Below are 16291 nucleotides of genomic sequence, written 5' to 3' on the forward strand. Positions count from 1 at the left end.
AAAATGTCCAAACGAACACCGAAAAATCACAAAAATTCATACAACACTCCTGTTGTTCTATGTTGACATGAGAGAAAAAACTTGAAAGCAATAAGAGGCAATGGATATCGTTTCGTCCCCAAAAGGTGGGACGTTCCCTACCGAAAACCATAACGCTTGTTGTGAGAAGCTCCGGTTTTTGAGAAGCATATACCCAAACCTGGCCCAAATGGGACAAAATTTGTACCACGGCATGTTGATGCCGCTCCATGATAGCATGCCAAGTTTCATTAATTTCAGACGAGTTTTGGATTTACTAGAATTTAAACACCAGGCATCTCACTATTTTGCCGGCAATCAACGGTGCCCTAGTGTTTGAAATTCATTCCCATTTCTTGCATGGGACCTAAGGATGAACCCAAGGACAAAGATTTGATTTTTCAACAAATTTATATGCACTAGAGCATGCACATGTAATTCAAATTTGAAATATGCACATAAATGCATTGAAAACTTAGTTAATGCATAAAAATGTCCAAACGAACCTCGAAAAATCACAAAAATTCGCACAACACTCCTGTTGTTCTATGTTGACACGAGAAAAAAAAACTTGAAAGCAATAAGAGGCAATGGATATCGTTCCGTCCCCAAAGGTGGGACATTCCCTATGAAAAACCATCATGCTTATTGTGAGAAGCTCCGGTTTGTGAGAAGCATATACCCAAACCTGCCCCAAATGGGACAAAATTTGTACCATGGCATGTTGATGTCGCTCCATGATTGCATGCCAAGTTTCATGAATTTCAGACGAGTTTTGGATTTACTAGAATTTAAAAACCAAGCATCTCACTATTTTGCCGGCAATCAACGGTGCCCTGGTGTATGAAATTCATTCCCATTTCTTGCATGGGACCTAAGCATGCACCCAAGGACACCGATTTGATTTTTCAACGAATTGATATGCACTGGAGCATGCGCATGTAGTTCAAATTTGAATTATGCACATAAATGCATTGAAAACTCAGTTAATTCATAAAAATGTGCAAGCCAGCCCCGAAAAATCACAAAACTTCACACAACACTCCTGTTGTTATATATTGACACGAGAAAAAACATGAAAGAAATAAAGAGGCAATGGATATCATTTCGTCCCCAAAGGTGGGACGTTCCCTACAAAAACCATCATGCTTGTTGTGAGAAGCTCTGGTTTTTGAGAAGCATATACCCAAACCTGCCCCAAATGGGACAAAATTTGTACCACAACATTTCAATGCCGTTCCATGATAGCATGCCAAGTTTCACGAATTTCAGACGAGTTTTGGATTTACTAGAATTTAAAAGCCAGGCATCTCACTATTTTGCCGGCAATCAACGGTGCCCTGGTGTTTGAAAGTCATTCCCATTTCTTGCATGGGACCTAAGCATGTACCCAAGAACACATAATTGATTTTTCAATGAATTTATATGCACTGGAGCATACGCATGTAATTCAAATTTGAATTATGCACATAAATGCACTGAAAACTTAGTTAATGCATAAAAATGTCCAAACGAACCCCAAAAAATCACAAATATTCACACAACACTCCTGTTGTTCTATGTTGACACGAGAAAAAAACTCGAAAGCAATAAGAGGCAATGGATATCGTTTCGTCCCCAAAGGTGGGACGTTGCCTACCGAAAACCAACATGCTTGTTGTGAGAAGTTCCGTTTGGTGAGAAGCATATACCCAAACCTGCCCCAAATGGGACAAAATTTGTAACACGGCATGTTGATGCCGCTCCATGATAGCATGCCAAGTTTCATGAATTTCAGACGAGTTTTGGATTTACTAGAATTTAAAAACCAGGCATCTCACTGTTTTGCCGGCAATCAACGGTGCCCTGGTGTTTGAAATTCATTCCCATTTCTTGCATCGGACCTAAGCATGCACCCAAGGACACATATTTGATTTTTTCAATGAATTTATATGTACTGGAGCATGCACATGTAGTTCAAATTTGAATTATGCACATAAATGCATTGAAAACTCAGTTAATGCATAAAAATGTCCAAACGAACCCTGAAAAATCACAAAAATTCACACAACACTCCTGTTGTTCTATGTTAACATGAGAAGAAAACTTGAAAGCAATAAGAGGCAATGGATATCGTTTCGTCCCCAAAAGGTGGGACGTTCCCTACCGAAAACCATAACGCTTGTTGTGAGAAGCTCCGGTTTGTGAGAAGCATATACCCAAACCTGCCCCAAATGGGACAAAATTTGTACCACGGCATGTTGATGCCGCTCCATGATAGCATGCCAAGTTTCATTAATTTCAGACGAGTTTTGGATTTACTAGAATTTAAACACCAGGCATCTCACTATTTTGCCGGGAATCAACGGTGCCCTAGTGTTTGAAATTCATTCCCATTTCTTGCATGGGACCTAAGGATGAACCCAAGGACAAAGATTTGATTTTTCAACAAATTTATATGCACTAGAGCTTGTGCATGTAGTTCAAATTTGAATTCTGCACATAAATGCATTGAAAACTCACTTAATGTATAAAAATGTCCAAACGAACCCTGAATAATTCCAATTCTTTTATGATCACTACGGATAAAAGGTCTAGCAATTCAAACACCGTCCATGGCCGCTGTGACCTCATTATGTAATTCAAATCAAGACCAAAAATCTAGTACATCCCACACAGTTTATTATAACTAACCATGTGAGATGCAGCACAAAATATCTTCGAACCGTGTCTGATGACACTTTGCGTGCCAGTTTTTTTGGCTGAAGCGATTCCAAATGTTCAGCTTTCGCAGAAATATCTACCTCCCCGCCCCCTCCCCCTTACCAAAATCCACATTTCCTCCCCTTTCCGCCTTCCTTTCCAAGTTGAAACCTTCACTCCTTGCTTGTAGCGCCACCGCCTCCTCGCCCGCGACCCTCCTTCACGCTGCTCGGCCTTGCCTATCAAGGCAGGTAATCCACACCCGACCCCATCCTCCTTCTCCTTCCAAAACCCACATGCCCCGACCGCCGGCGCGAGCACGACACCTTCCACCCAAATCACCGACCCATCCACCAAATAAGCGCTGGCCTAAGCCATGGTGCACACTTTATAGCCAAGAACTCAAGGAGCAGTTTGCAGCGGAGAAGCAAATCGCGGCCACACGCACGGATGAGGTCGCGATGGCTGCCATTTGTGCTGACCCCCAATCTTGGAGGAGCACCTTGCCATCGTGGCCACCGTAGACGCCTCGCGTGTCGACGCCATGATGTGGTTGGCTGCTTTAAACGATAGTTCGTGGTGTTTTCTCGAGGCCACCATCGGTGCCTTCGACGAAGACTACGAGGTGTTTTCTCAGCGTGCACGTGCTTACCTCATCTCGAGAGCCAGCAGGTTGGTGCCCGGAGCGGCTCAGGCAACTCACCACTACAACGAGGGCACCCATGATGCAGAGGCCTCACCCTCTTCCATGTCCAAGGAGCCAATTGTCATCGATATCTCTGACAATGAGGAGTAGCTTGTCTTATTAGCTCACTTTTAAGTACCCATGTTCAGTTTGCTAGCTACTGCCTTTCCTTAACAAATTCTAGTGAATTGTGCTATCTACTTTTACCATGTAATCTTCTTCTATAGTGTATATGTTCTATATGTCATGCAATGTGGTGTTCAATTAACTGCTTGGTTCAATTATGCAAATGTGATGTTCAATTCATCAGGGTCCAATATTTCCAAGTAGTTAAGCATGCTTGGTTTGGTTAACTGTCTGATATTCTTCTAGGAGTATGTTATATTATTTAATTGGGGTTTACTTAACTTCTTAGTTCATTTGTTTTGGCTTGGTTCACTTGTTGTGGTGTTTAGTTAACTGCTTGGTTCAATTCTGCAATGCGATGTTCAATTGTTGTGGCTGCATTCTGTTATTGTATACCATGTGAGGAATAAATCGAATTTGCATGTACTAAATACATGAGAAACAAATACAATTGCTATATTTCCAAGTTGTTAAGCATGCTTGGTTTGGTTAATTGTCTGATATTCTATTAGGGGTATCTTATATTGTGCAATGTGGTGCTCAGTTAACGTTTGGTTCATTTGTTGTGGTGTTTAGTTAACTGCTTGGTTCAATTCTGCAATGCGATGTTCAATTGTTGTGGCTGCATTATGTTATTGTATACCATGTGAGGAATAAATCGAATTTGGCTGCACATAATACATGAGAAACATATACAAGTGCTATATTTCATAGTTCTTAATCATGCTTGGTTTGGATAAATGGGTTTTCCATGTGGCTTGAATTAATCTGGTGAATCTGCAATGTGCTTATTTATCATCAACATATTTTACTGATAGCATGCGAACCCTTACTTAACCTGATGACTAACTACCTTATATGTGTTGCAGGGAAACAATGGGAAGCACTGAGGTTTACAAGATGGTACTAACTATTATACCTTTCCTTTTTGTATCCCTTTGCCCCATTTCCAATATAGAGAATATATTTATGCACATCATTGTTTTCAAGCTTCACTGATGATTACCTCATAAACCACCTCTGTGGTCAGGAGGCGAGGAAAGTTTTCATACAACACCCACGGTTCAATATTGAAGTGTTCCTGAAGAGGTCGAAGGATGGACGGTCAATCATCCACATGCATTGGCCTCAAGTGCAAAGACCTTCAATATGAATGAAGGCTCAATATTCGCCTTCCGCTTCAGCAGTTTTCCAGATGAGATGCATCTCTCTATGTACCTTCTAAGATGCTAATTTCGAAAGGTTCTAGATGTTGCATGTGAAACTTGCTGCTGGTGCAGTTGTGTAATGGGATAGCTGAGTGCTGAAGCTATATCATGTTGTACTCTGATGTATTTCAATTATGAAATCCTGCTTTCTTAATATGGAAATGGAATATATTATGTGCTTAATATGAATGTCAATTAGATTAGTAAATGGATTACTAATAATAGGGATATTAGCCCGCTAAATGGCCAATTAGCTTACTAATTGGGTTTTCATATTGCAAACGGTTAATGAGAAACCACCATGGGCGATGACCTTAGGCAACGCACACAGTTTCTAGGAATAAACCGTGTTGTATCAATGAATAATCACACACAACATTCTCTTCAAAACTGTTTGCGTTACGCCACCTTGTGCAAATGTTTTCCTTGGAGTGACTGTGTGGGATGTACATATGAATGGAAACATTTAGCGGGGACTGACTATGTGGGATGTACTTGAGACCGGAAAGAATTTCGCCGTATAATTGTATTTTTTAGCTATAATGTACATATTTCCGTATTTGCACGCTCGCCGGTCGCACACGACCTCTTTTTGCCAAACGTGTGTGCGAGGAGGGCATATCCCCGATGGTTTCTGGGTCGTGTGGGAAGGACCCCCCTATCGCCCACACTAACTTGGCGACGGTTCCAGATGCCATCGTAGAAAGGGGTTAAAAACCGTTTGTTTAGGACCGACGCGCACCAGTGATGCTATGCTCATGATATCCTTATGGATGCATGCAATTTGTCGGGGGCCACTGGCGCTTCATTTATTTCTCTATTTCTCAGGGTCTACGCCTAGCTTTGAACAAGGGGTTATATGCAATAGAGGCAAAGCCTGTACAAAAGGGTGGCTCCCGGACAGGGCCCGACAGTGGCGCCTTACGGGTAGAACTTGCGGAGATGCCTAATGTTCCATGAGTTTTGCAACTGAATGCCATCTCCGGTCCCTAGATGGACTGGGCTAGGTCTGGTGACTCGTACTACCCGGTAAGGGCCTTCCCACTTTGGCGTCAACATGTTTGTACCCTTGGCGGACTAAACGCGCCTAAGGACAAGGTCGCCTTCCTCAAAACTTTGGGCATGAACCACGCGGATATGATAGCGACGCAGGGCTTGCTAGTAGTGTGCAACACGTGTACCAGCCCAGAGACGGTTCTCCTCATGTAGCACAGCGTCGTCACCCCGGTGCTGTTCCTGCGCTACTTCATCATAGGGAAGCACTCGAGGTGACCCATAAATGAGTTACGTGGGGATAAATGCTTCTACCCCATACACCAGGGAGAAGGGAGTCTGCCTGGTAGCTCGATTTGGTGTCGTTCTGAGGGTCCAAGGAACCACCGGCAGCTCGTCGATCCTCCGCCTGCCAAACTTCTGCAGCTTATCAAATGGTCTCGTCTTGTGTCCTCGCAACACTTCAGCGTTCGCCCTCTCATCTTGCCCGTTGCTCCATGGATGAGCAACGGAGGCGAATGAGATCTTGCTTCCGACGACATGAACGCATTGCATGAAGGTGTGGCTCGTGAATTGGGTTCCGTTGTCGGTGATGATTCGAGCAGGGACTTGATACGTCTCCAATGTATCTATAATTTTTAATTGTTCCATGCTATTATATTATCTATTTTGGATGTTTTATATGCATTAATATGCTATTTTATATTATTTTTGGGACTGACCTATTAACCTAGAGCCCAGTGCCAGTTTCTGCTTTTTCCTTGTTTTTGAGCTTCGCAGAAAAGGAACACCAAACGGAATAAAACCTTCGCAATGATTTTTCTTGGACCAGAAGATACCCAGGAGACTTGCAGATCAAGTCGGAAGAGCTACAAGGCAGCCACAAGGGGGGAGGGCGCGTCCAGGGGATAGGGCGTGTTTCGGCATCCTGGTAACGGAGGTCCCTAGACTTCCCTGCCTGCGGCCCATGGCGTGGCTCCACCAGCGGCCCTGTACGGCCCATCTTCATCAGCGAACACTCAAGACCCTCGTGAGGGTCCAAGCCTCACGAGGCAGACGATGCAAGACCTCCTCAGGGGCGGCCTCACCAGGCTCGCTCACGAGGGGCGGAGAGATTAAGCCGAGGGGCACGTCGTGATAATCCCCAAGTGCAAGGAATCATCGTAGCAATTCCCAAAGGTGGAAGTGATAAGTATGGAGTGTCGAACCCACAAGGAGCTAAAGGTAAGATCAATATTCTCTGAAGCCCTATCTGCCACTGATATGACTCTACGTACACTGAACGTTTGCTTCCAACTAGAAACAAGAAATAAAACTACGTTGTGGGTATGAAGAGGATAACTTTGCATGATATCGGAGAGCTAAAACATATTAGTAGGTGCTGTTATCATAAAGTTAGAATATATTACTAAGTATTATAAATAGCGACTGTGGAATAATGATGGGTCGTTGTGCAAGCTAACATACTTTCTCTTCTTGGATCATATGCACTTTCTCTTCTTGGATCATACAAGGCATAAGCTAACATACTTTCTCTTCTTGGATCATATGCACTTATGATTGGAACTCTAGCAAGCATCTGCAACTACTAAAGATCATTAAGGTAAAACCCAAGCATAGCATTAAAGCATCAAGTCCTCGTTATCCCATACGCTACAACCCCCTTAATTGGGTTTATGCTTCTGTCACTCAAGCAACCCACTATAAGAGAATCATGAATGTATTGCAACACCGTACAGCGGGAATCCCTCACGCTTGTGCGACACGGAGGGCACAATAGGACATCACCAAAATAAAACATACAGCTCATACCAATCTAGATCATCAATCAACCCAAAGACAAAGGATATCTACTCAAAACATCATAGGATGGCAACACATCATTGGATCATAATTTGTGGCATAAAGCACCATGTTCAAGTAGGGATTACAATGGGGTGCGGGAGAGTGGATCGCGTAAAAGAGATGAGTATGGTGATGTTGATGAAGACGATCACCGGGGCGATGATTCCCCTCCCGATGGCACTCCGGCGCCACCGAGAGAGAGGAGGAGAGGTTCTCTCCCTTGTGCTTCCTCCTCCATGGCGTCCCCTTGGATGGGAAGAGGTTCTCCCTATGGTCCTTGGCCTTCATGGTGACGATGGCCCCTCCGAGATCCTCCGCCATAGCCTCCGGGGATGATGGCCCCCTCCGGTAGGGTGCCAGAGAGGGCCTAGATTGATTTCTCATGGCTACAGAGGCTTGCGGCGTCGGAACTTCTGATCTAGGTTAATTTCTGGAGGTTTCTGTATATATAAGAGGTCTTGGCGTCGAAAACAAGTCAGGGGGGTCTCCGGGCTGTCCACGAGGTAGGGGGGTGCGCCCAGGGGGTGGGCACCTTCCACCCTCGTGGGCAGCCCGGGACTCTTCTGGCCCAACTCTTTTACTCCATGGCCCTCTACTGGTCCAAAAATAAGCTCTGTTAAGTTTGAGGTCAATTTGACTCCGTTTGGTTTTCCTTTTCTGCGATACTCTAGAACAAGGAAAAAACAGAATCTGGCACTGGGCTCTAGGTTAATAGGTTAGTCCCAAAAACCATATAAAATAGCATATAAATGCATATAAAACATCCAAGGTTGATAATATAATAGCATGAATACTTCATAAATTATAGATACGTTGGAGACGTATCAGCATCCCCAAGCTTAATTCTTGCTCGTCCCCGAGTAGGTAAATGATAAAAGAAATAATTTATGAAGTGTGAATGCTAGCAAGTGCATAAGTTTCATCAATGATAGTTCCAAACACTTCTTCTAGCATCATTATATATCATAACAGTAGCTCGTCTTCATAAAAAATTTCATGATCAAGTAACAAGCTATTCACACATTAAAGTATAGATCATAAACTTTCTTGAAACTAACAAACTATATTCTCAGTCATCAAACAATTGCAATTCATCTTATTTTCAGGAAGGGTCTATGTCAGAGCTTTGATTTAGCAAACTCCACATACTCAACTATCATTTAATCTTTCACAATTGCTAACACTCACATGATATTTATGGGTTCAAAGTTTTAATCGGACACAGAGAAAGATAGGGGCTTATAGATTCGCCTCCCAACCTTTTACCTCAAGGGTAATGCCAACAATAATAGTTCATGATAACTTACATCCAATTGGATATATATCAGGATCTTTCCAACACAATGTGCTTGCCAAAGGATAAAATGTAAAAAGGAAAGGTGAAGATCACCATAACTCTTGCATAAGGGTATAAGATAAAAGTAAAAGATAGGCCCTTCGCAAAGGAAAGCAGAGGTTGTCATGCGCTTTTATGGTTGGATGCACAAAATCTTAATGCAAAATAACATCAGTTTATAATGCCACTTGTGATATGGACCTTCATTATGCAGTCCGTCGCTTTTATTTCTTCCACATCACAAGATCGTATAAAGCTTATTTTCTCCACATTAATAGATCATACATATTTAGAAGGCAATTTGTATTGCATGCACCGATGACAACTTACTTGAAGGATCTTACTCAATCCATAGGTAGGTATGGTGGACTCTCATGGCAAAACTGGTTTAAGGAATGTTTGGAAGCACAAGTAGTATCTCTACTTGGTGCAAAGAATTTGGCTAGCATGAGGGGGAAAAGCAAGTGCAACATGTTGGATGATCCAAAACAATATACTTTATTTTGAATATAAGAAAACATTACCCATTACGTTATCTTACTTGTCCGACATCAACCTTTTAGCATGTCATATTTTAATGAGTGCTCACAATTACAAAAGATATCCAAGATAGTATATTTATATGTGAAATCTCTCTTCCTTCAATATTCTTTCATGAATTGTTCAAGTGACCAATTCTATGTTTGCTAACTTTCAATAAATTTACTACCTATACTTATTCTGTGTGAAGTCATTACTCCCCATGGTATAAGCATATGAAACATATATAAATTCAGATTTATGATACTCAATTATTCAACCATTTACTCATAGGATATACGTGAAGCATGTGAGTAAATGATAAACTACTCCAAAAAGATATAAGTGAAGGACACTGAGTAGTCAAATAATTAACTAGCCATGGGAGGATTCTTTTTCATAAAGATTTCAGATCCAATGTTTTTATTCAAACAGCAAGTAAAATTGAAAATATGCTCTAAGCAAAACACATATCATGTGACGAATAAAAATATAGCTCCGAGTAAGGTATACCGATAATTTTGAAGACGAAAGAGGGGATGCCTTCCGGGGCATCCCCAAGCTTAGGCGCTTGAGTCTTCCTTGAATATTACCTTGGGGTGCCTTGGGCATCCCCAAGCATAGGGTCTTTCCACTCCTTATTCTCCTCATATCGATATCTCACCCAAAGCTTGAAAACTTCAAAAACACAAAACTTAACGGAACTTCGTGAGATAGGTTAGTATGATAAAGAGTAAACCATTCACTTTGGTACTATCAAAGACAAGGATCATAATTGTTCTCACACAATACCTACTGTACCATATCATTTCTATAATTTATATTGAGAAATATAAGCCATAGAAACTTGAAAACAAGCAAACTATGCAATGAAAACAGAATATGTCAGAAACAGAACAGTCTGTAATGATGTGAACACCAACCATACTTATGCTACTCCAAAAATTCTGAAATAAATTGGTGGAAGTGAGTAATTTGTCTATTAATATTTTGAAAAAAGAATCAACTCAATCTCACACTTCGGCAAAAAAAATTCAGCTAATCTCGTGAGCGCAAAGTTTCTATTTTTTACAGCAAGATCACATTAACTTTCACCCAAGTCTTCCCAAAGGTCTTACATGGAACTTCATTGAAACAAAAGCTATAGTACATGATGAAGAAGCTATAGTACATGATGAATACAGTAGCTTAATCATGAGAATAGACAAAAATAGTAAGGGTAAATATTGGGTTGTCTCCCAACAAGCGCTTTTCTTTAATGCCTTTTTAGCTAGGCATGATGATTTCAATGATGCTCACATAAAAGATAAGAATTGAAACATAAAGAGAGCATCATGAAGAATATGACTAGCACATTTGTATCTAACCAACTTCCTACGCCTAGGGATTTTGTGAACACATAATTCATAGGAACAAGAATCAACTAGCAGAGGAAGGCAAAACAAGTATAACTTCAAAACTTTAAGCACATAGAGAGGAAACTTGATATTATTGCAACTCCTACAAGCATATATTCCTCCCACATAATAATTTTCAGTAGCATCATGAATGAATTCAACAATATAACCATCACATAAAGCATTCTTTTCATGATCTACAAGCATAGAAATTTTTCTACTCTCCACATAAGCAAAATTCTCCTCATTCGGAATAGCGGGATCACTAGTTCCTAAAGTTGACACTCATCCAAACCCGCTTTAGATGATAGTATTATTCATACTCCAAAATATATAAGTGAAGTTCATGGAGCATTCTGCAATTAATATAGACTAACAATATCCAAGCTCAAAATGTATAAGTGAAGCACACGAATCATTCTATAAAGCCATACTCAAAAGATTTAAGTGAAGCTCAAAGAGCAATTCTATAAGATCATACTTAGAAGATATAAGTCAAGCACATGAAGTATAATATAAATTGAGGAAGTTACATCTCATACTATCATGGTTCTTAAATAAAAAGATAAACACAAAGGACACAAATCATGTGAACAAAACAAAAACCGAGGTATACCGATAATTGTTGAAGAAGAAAGATGGGATGCCAACCGGGGCATCACCAAGCTTAGATTCTTGAGTATCCTTGAATATTTACTTGGGGTGCCTTGGTCATCCCCAAGCTTGAGCTCTTGCCTCTCTTTATTCTTATCACATTGGTAACTCCTCGTTCTTCGAATACTTCATCCACACAAAACTTAACAAAAACTTTGTGAGATCCATTAGTATAATAAAGCAAATCACTACCTTTAGGTACTGTTTCAAACTCATTACGATTTCATATTAGAAATATATCTACTATATTCCAACTTCTCTATGTTTCATACCCTCCGATACTAGCCATAGATGCTTCAAAACAAGCAAACAACGCACGAAAAACAGAATCTGTCTAAAACAGGACAGTCTGTAGTAATCTGGAGGTTTAGTAAACTTATGTAACTCCAAACATTATGAAATAAATTTTAAAATTTGAAAAATTTGTACAGAAGTAATTTGCAAAAAGTTTCAGACCCATTTGACTTTCCAGTAAAAAAATTAAAATCACGCGCTACAGCCAAAGTTTCTGTTTTTGTACTGCGCATAGTAAACAGGCAATCTAATCATCCTAAAACCAAAGATTGGCACATTATTTTTATAATACAATGGATATATATAAGGGGATAATTATTTACATAGAAACTTCCATGAAAAATTCTGCATTGTTTCCATGAGAATGAACATGAGTGCTCAAGGTCGACCCTCACTTCTTCAATGCATAACTTTCCAATCACTTCTCTTTTTGAAAAACTTTTTAGGCGTGAAAGGCAAGTAAATTTTTTTATTGTATTTTCATTCTTTTATTTTTTTTATGTTTCACCCACAACTAAACATAAACAGAAAGGAAAAACAAAATCTACTTAGTGAAGAAAGCAAACAAGAACACACGAGAATATCAACCCCACGCTATTGCTCCCCGGCAACGGCGCTAGAAAAGAGCTTGATAATCCCCAAGTGCAGGGAATCATCATAGAAATTCCCAAAGGTGGAAGTGATCATTATGGAGTGTTGAACCCACAAGGAGCTAAAGGCAATATCAATATTCTCTCAAGCCCTATCTACCACTGATACGACTCTACGTACATCGAACGTTTGCTTCCAACTAGAAACGAGAAATAAAACTACGTTGTGGGTACGAAGAGGATAACTTTGCATGATATCGGAGAGCTAAAACATAGAAGTAGGTGTTGTTATCATAAAATTAAAATATATTACTAAATATTATAAATATCGAGTGTGGAATAATGATGGGTCGGTGTGCGGAATTGTCTTAGGCAATTGTTAACAAGACCGATAGTCATCATTGCAATTTCATATGAGGGAGAGGCATAAGCTAACATACTTTCTCTTCTTGGATCATATGAACTTATGATGGGAACTCTAGCAAGCATCCGGAACTACTAAAGATCATTAAGGTAAAATCCAACCATAGCATTAAAGCATCAAGTCCCCTTTATCCAACCATACGCTACAACCCCCTTACTCGGGTTTATGCTTTTGTCACTCAAGCAACCCACTATAAGCGAATCATGAACGTATTGCAACACCCTACAGTGGAATCCCTCATGCTTGCGTGACACGGAGGGCACAATAGGACAGCACCAAAATAAAACATACAACTCGTACCAATCTAGATCATCAATCAACCCAAAGACAAAGGATATCTACTCAAAACATCATAGGATAGCAACACATCATTGGATCATAATATGTGGCATAAAGCACCATGTTCAAGTAGGGATTACAGCGGGGTGTGGGAGAGTGGACCGCGTAGGATGGTGATGATGATGGTGATGTTGATGAAGACGATCACCACGGCGATGATTCCCCTCCCGATGGCACTCCGGTGCCACCGAGAGAGAGGAGGAGAGGTTCTCCCCCTTGTGCTTCCTCCCCCATGGCCTCCCCCTAGATGGGAAGAGGTTCTCCCTCTGGTCCTTGGCCTTCATGGTGACCATGGCCCCATCGGGATCCTCCTCCATAGCCTCCGATTTTGATGCCCCCTCCAGCAGGGTGCCAGAGAGGGCCTAGATTGATTTCTCGTGGCTACAGAGGCTTGCGGCGGCGGAACTTCTAATCTAGGTTAATTTCTGGATGTTTCTGTATATATAAGAGGTTTTGGCATCGAGAACAAGTCAGCGGGGTCTCAGGACTGTCCACGAGGTAGGGGGAGCGCCCGGGGGGGTGGGCGCGCCTCCCACCCTCGTCGGCAGCCCGTGACTCTTCTGGCCCAACTCTTTTACTCCATGGCCTTCTTCTGGTCCAAAAATAAGCTCCGTCAAGTTTCAGGTCAATTGGACTCCGTTTGGTTTTCCTTTTCTGTGATTCTCTAAAACAAGGAAAAAACATAAACTAGCACTAGGCTCTAGGTTAATAGGTTAGTCCCAAAAAGATATAAAATATCATATAAATGCATATAAAACATCCAAGGTTGATAATATAATAGCGTGAATAGTTCATAAATTATAGATACGTTGGAGACGTATCACCTCGCGAGGTCCCTGTGACGTAGGCCATGACGACCAAGGTCAGGCGTGTGCCAGCGCGTAGTGTACTCATTTCCTCTTTGTTGCTAAGGAGGCAGGCGCCTATCGGATCACAGGTTCCGGCAAAACCCTCAAGGTTCGAGCACTAGGGTGCGCACGAATATCTCCTCCTACCGATCCACGTCCTAGCTTTGCTGAGATCCTACGGCCTAACTCGACGGACTCGCAACACAAAGGACACAAGATTTATACTGGTTCGGGCCACCGTTGTGGTGTAATACCCTACTCCAGTGTGTGGTGGTGGATTGCCTCTTGGGCTGAGGATGAATAGTTCAAGGGGAAGAACAGCCTCCTGAGGAGAGGTGTTCTTGTGCTCGGTGAACTTGCAGTTGTCCTGGTCTCTCTCGATCTCACCCGCTTAGCTATGGTGGTGGCTAGTCCTATTTATAGAGGCCCTGGTCCTCTCCCCAAATATTGAGCGGGAAGGGAGCCAACAGCGGCCAATTGCAAAGGGGACAACTAGTACAACTTATCCTGACAAAAGCAGTCTTCACCTGCCAAAGGCTCTAGTGGTGACGCCGTCTTGGGCTCCATGGTGACCTCCATATTGTAGTCCTTCTGGTCTTGGTCTCGTTGCACCGATATGGAAACCTTTGCTTGGCGCCTCGGTATTATGTGTGTGTGCTTGCTTCCTTACCACTAAAGAGGAAACAGGGACACTGTGCGCGCTGGCGCCCACCTGACCTCGATCGTCATGCCTCACTCCATCGGAACCTCGCAAGGTTTGTCTTGCTTTGAACTCTCCGCCCCTCACGAGCCAGCCTAGTGAGGCCGCTCCTGAGGAGGTCTCGTGTCGCCCGCCTCGTGAGGCTTGGCCCCTCGCGATGGTCTTGAGTCCTTTATGGTGAAGATGGGCCGTACGGGCCCGCTGGCAGAGCCATGCCATGGGTCGCAAGCAGGCAAGTCTGGGGACCCCTATTCCCAGAACGCCGACAGTAGCCCCCGGGCCCAAGGCGCGCTCGGGCTTGGCTTCAAGGCGACGCCAAAGGGGCAAGTGGGGAGCGCCGAAGGCCGCAATGGCCTGTGGCCTTGGTCGATGCGTGGCAGTTGATTGGACGTTGGCGTCTCCGCTTCCCCATGCTGCCTCGGCAACCGCCCGACTTGACAAGTCCCTGTTGCAAGCAAGGAAAAACCATCATTATTACCATCGATCGTGGAGGCCGGCGGCTGGCCTCCCCTTGGCTATAAATGGGAGGGGGGCGGATCCCCCATCGCTCATCTCTTCCCATTCCGCTTGCTTCTTGCTCTTTGCTCCATCGCCAGTTGTAACACCAATGGCGCCGTCAAAGAGGTTCTCCGCCACAGAGAAAGGGAAGGCCCCTCGTGTAATACCCTGGATGTAACTTACCATATTTGTACTCCAACTGTTGCCATTTTCGGCTCTAAGTTATGATTTTCCCTTCATGGTTGGGTCTTGTCTTCGTTTTGCATTTTGTTCATGTCATGCATTTCATATCATGCCATCATGTGCATCTCATTTGCATACGTTTTCGTCTCTTGCATCCGAGCATTTTCCCCGTTGTTTGTTTTGCATTCCGACACTCCTACGTCCTCTGGCGCCCCCTTTTGTCTCTTTTCATTTGCGGGTGTCAAAAGTTCTCGGAATGGACCAATATTTTCCAAGTGGCCTTGGTACACCACCGGTAGACCGCCTGTCAAGTTTCGTGCCATTTGGAGTCCGTTTGATACTCCAACGGTTAACCGGCGAACCGTAAAGGCCTCGTGTGTGTTGCAGCCCAACACCCATCCAAAGTGGACCAATAACCCATCCAAACCTCTCCCATGTCCTTCGCTATCGGATCACGATCGCATGGCCGAAAACTACACCTCATTTGGACACTCCCACCTTCTTCTATGTATAAATATGTGCCCCCCCTAAAAAATTCACGGACGAAACCCTAACTCTCCCTCTCCTCGCGCCGCCGGACACATACGTCCGGGTCGGACGCGTCCGCCCCGCCGCGTGAGCCACTCCCACGCCGCCACGTCACCACCGCCGTTCTGCGCGCCGCCGAGGCCCGCCGGCCCAGATCCAGCCGCCGCCGGGCCCGAACCGGGCCGCGCCCGTGCGCCGCCGTCCGCTCGCGGCTCCCCCGCACCGCGCCGCCTCCGCCGATGCGCCGCCGCCTCGCTGCGCTCCAGCACGCCGCTCTCTCCTCTCCGACCGGGGCTCCCCGCGCCCGAGGACGCGGCCGACCGCGCAAGGTGCCCACGCCAGGCGACCGCACCAGATCCGGCCTCCCCGTCCCGCCTCTGGCCATCCTCTTCTTCCCCAGTCAACCTGGAAGACCGCGCCCGAA

The sequence above is a fragment of the Triticum urartu genome, chromosome 6A (genome assembly GCF_056163025.1).
Source record: "Triticum urartu cultivar PI428250 chromosome 6A, HENAU_Tu73, whole genome shotgun sequence".
NCBI lineage: Eukaryota > Viridiplantae > Streptophyta > Magnoliopsida > Poales > Poaceae > Triticum > Triticum urartu.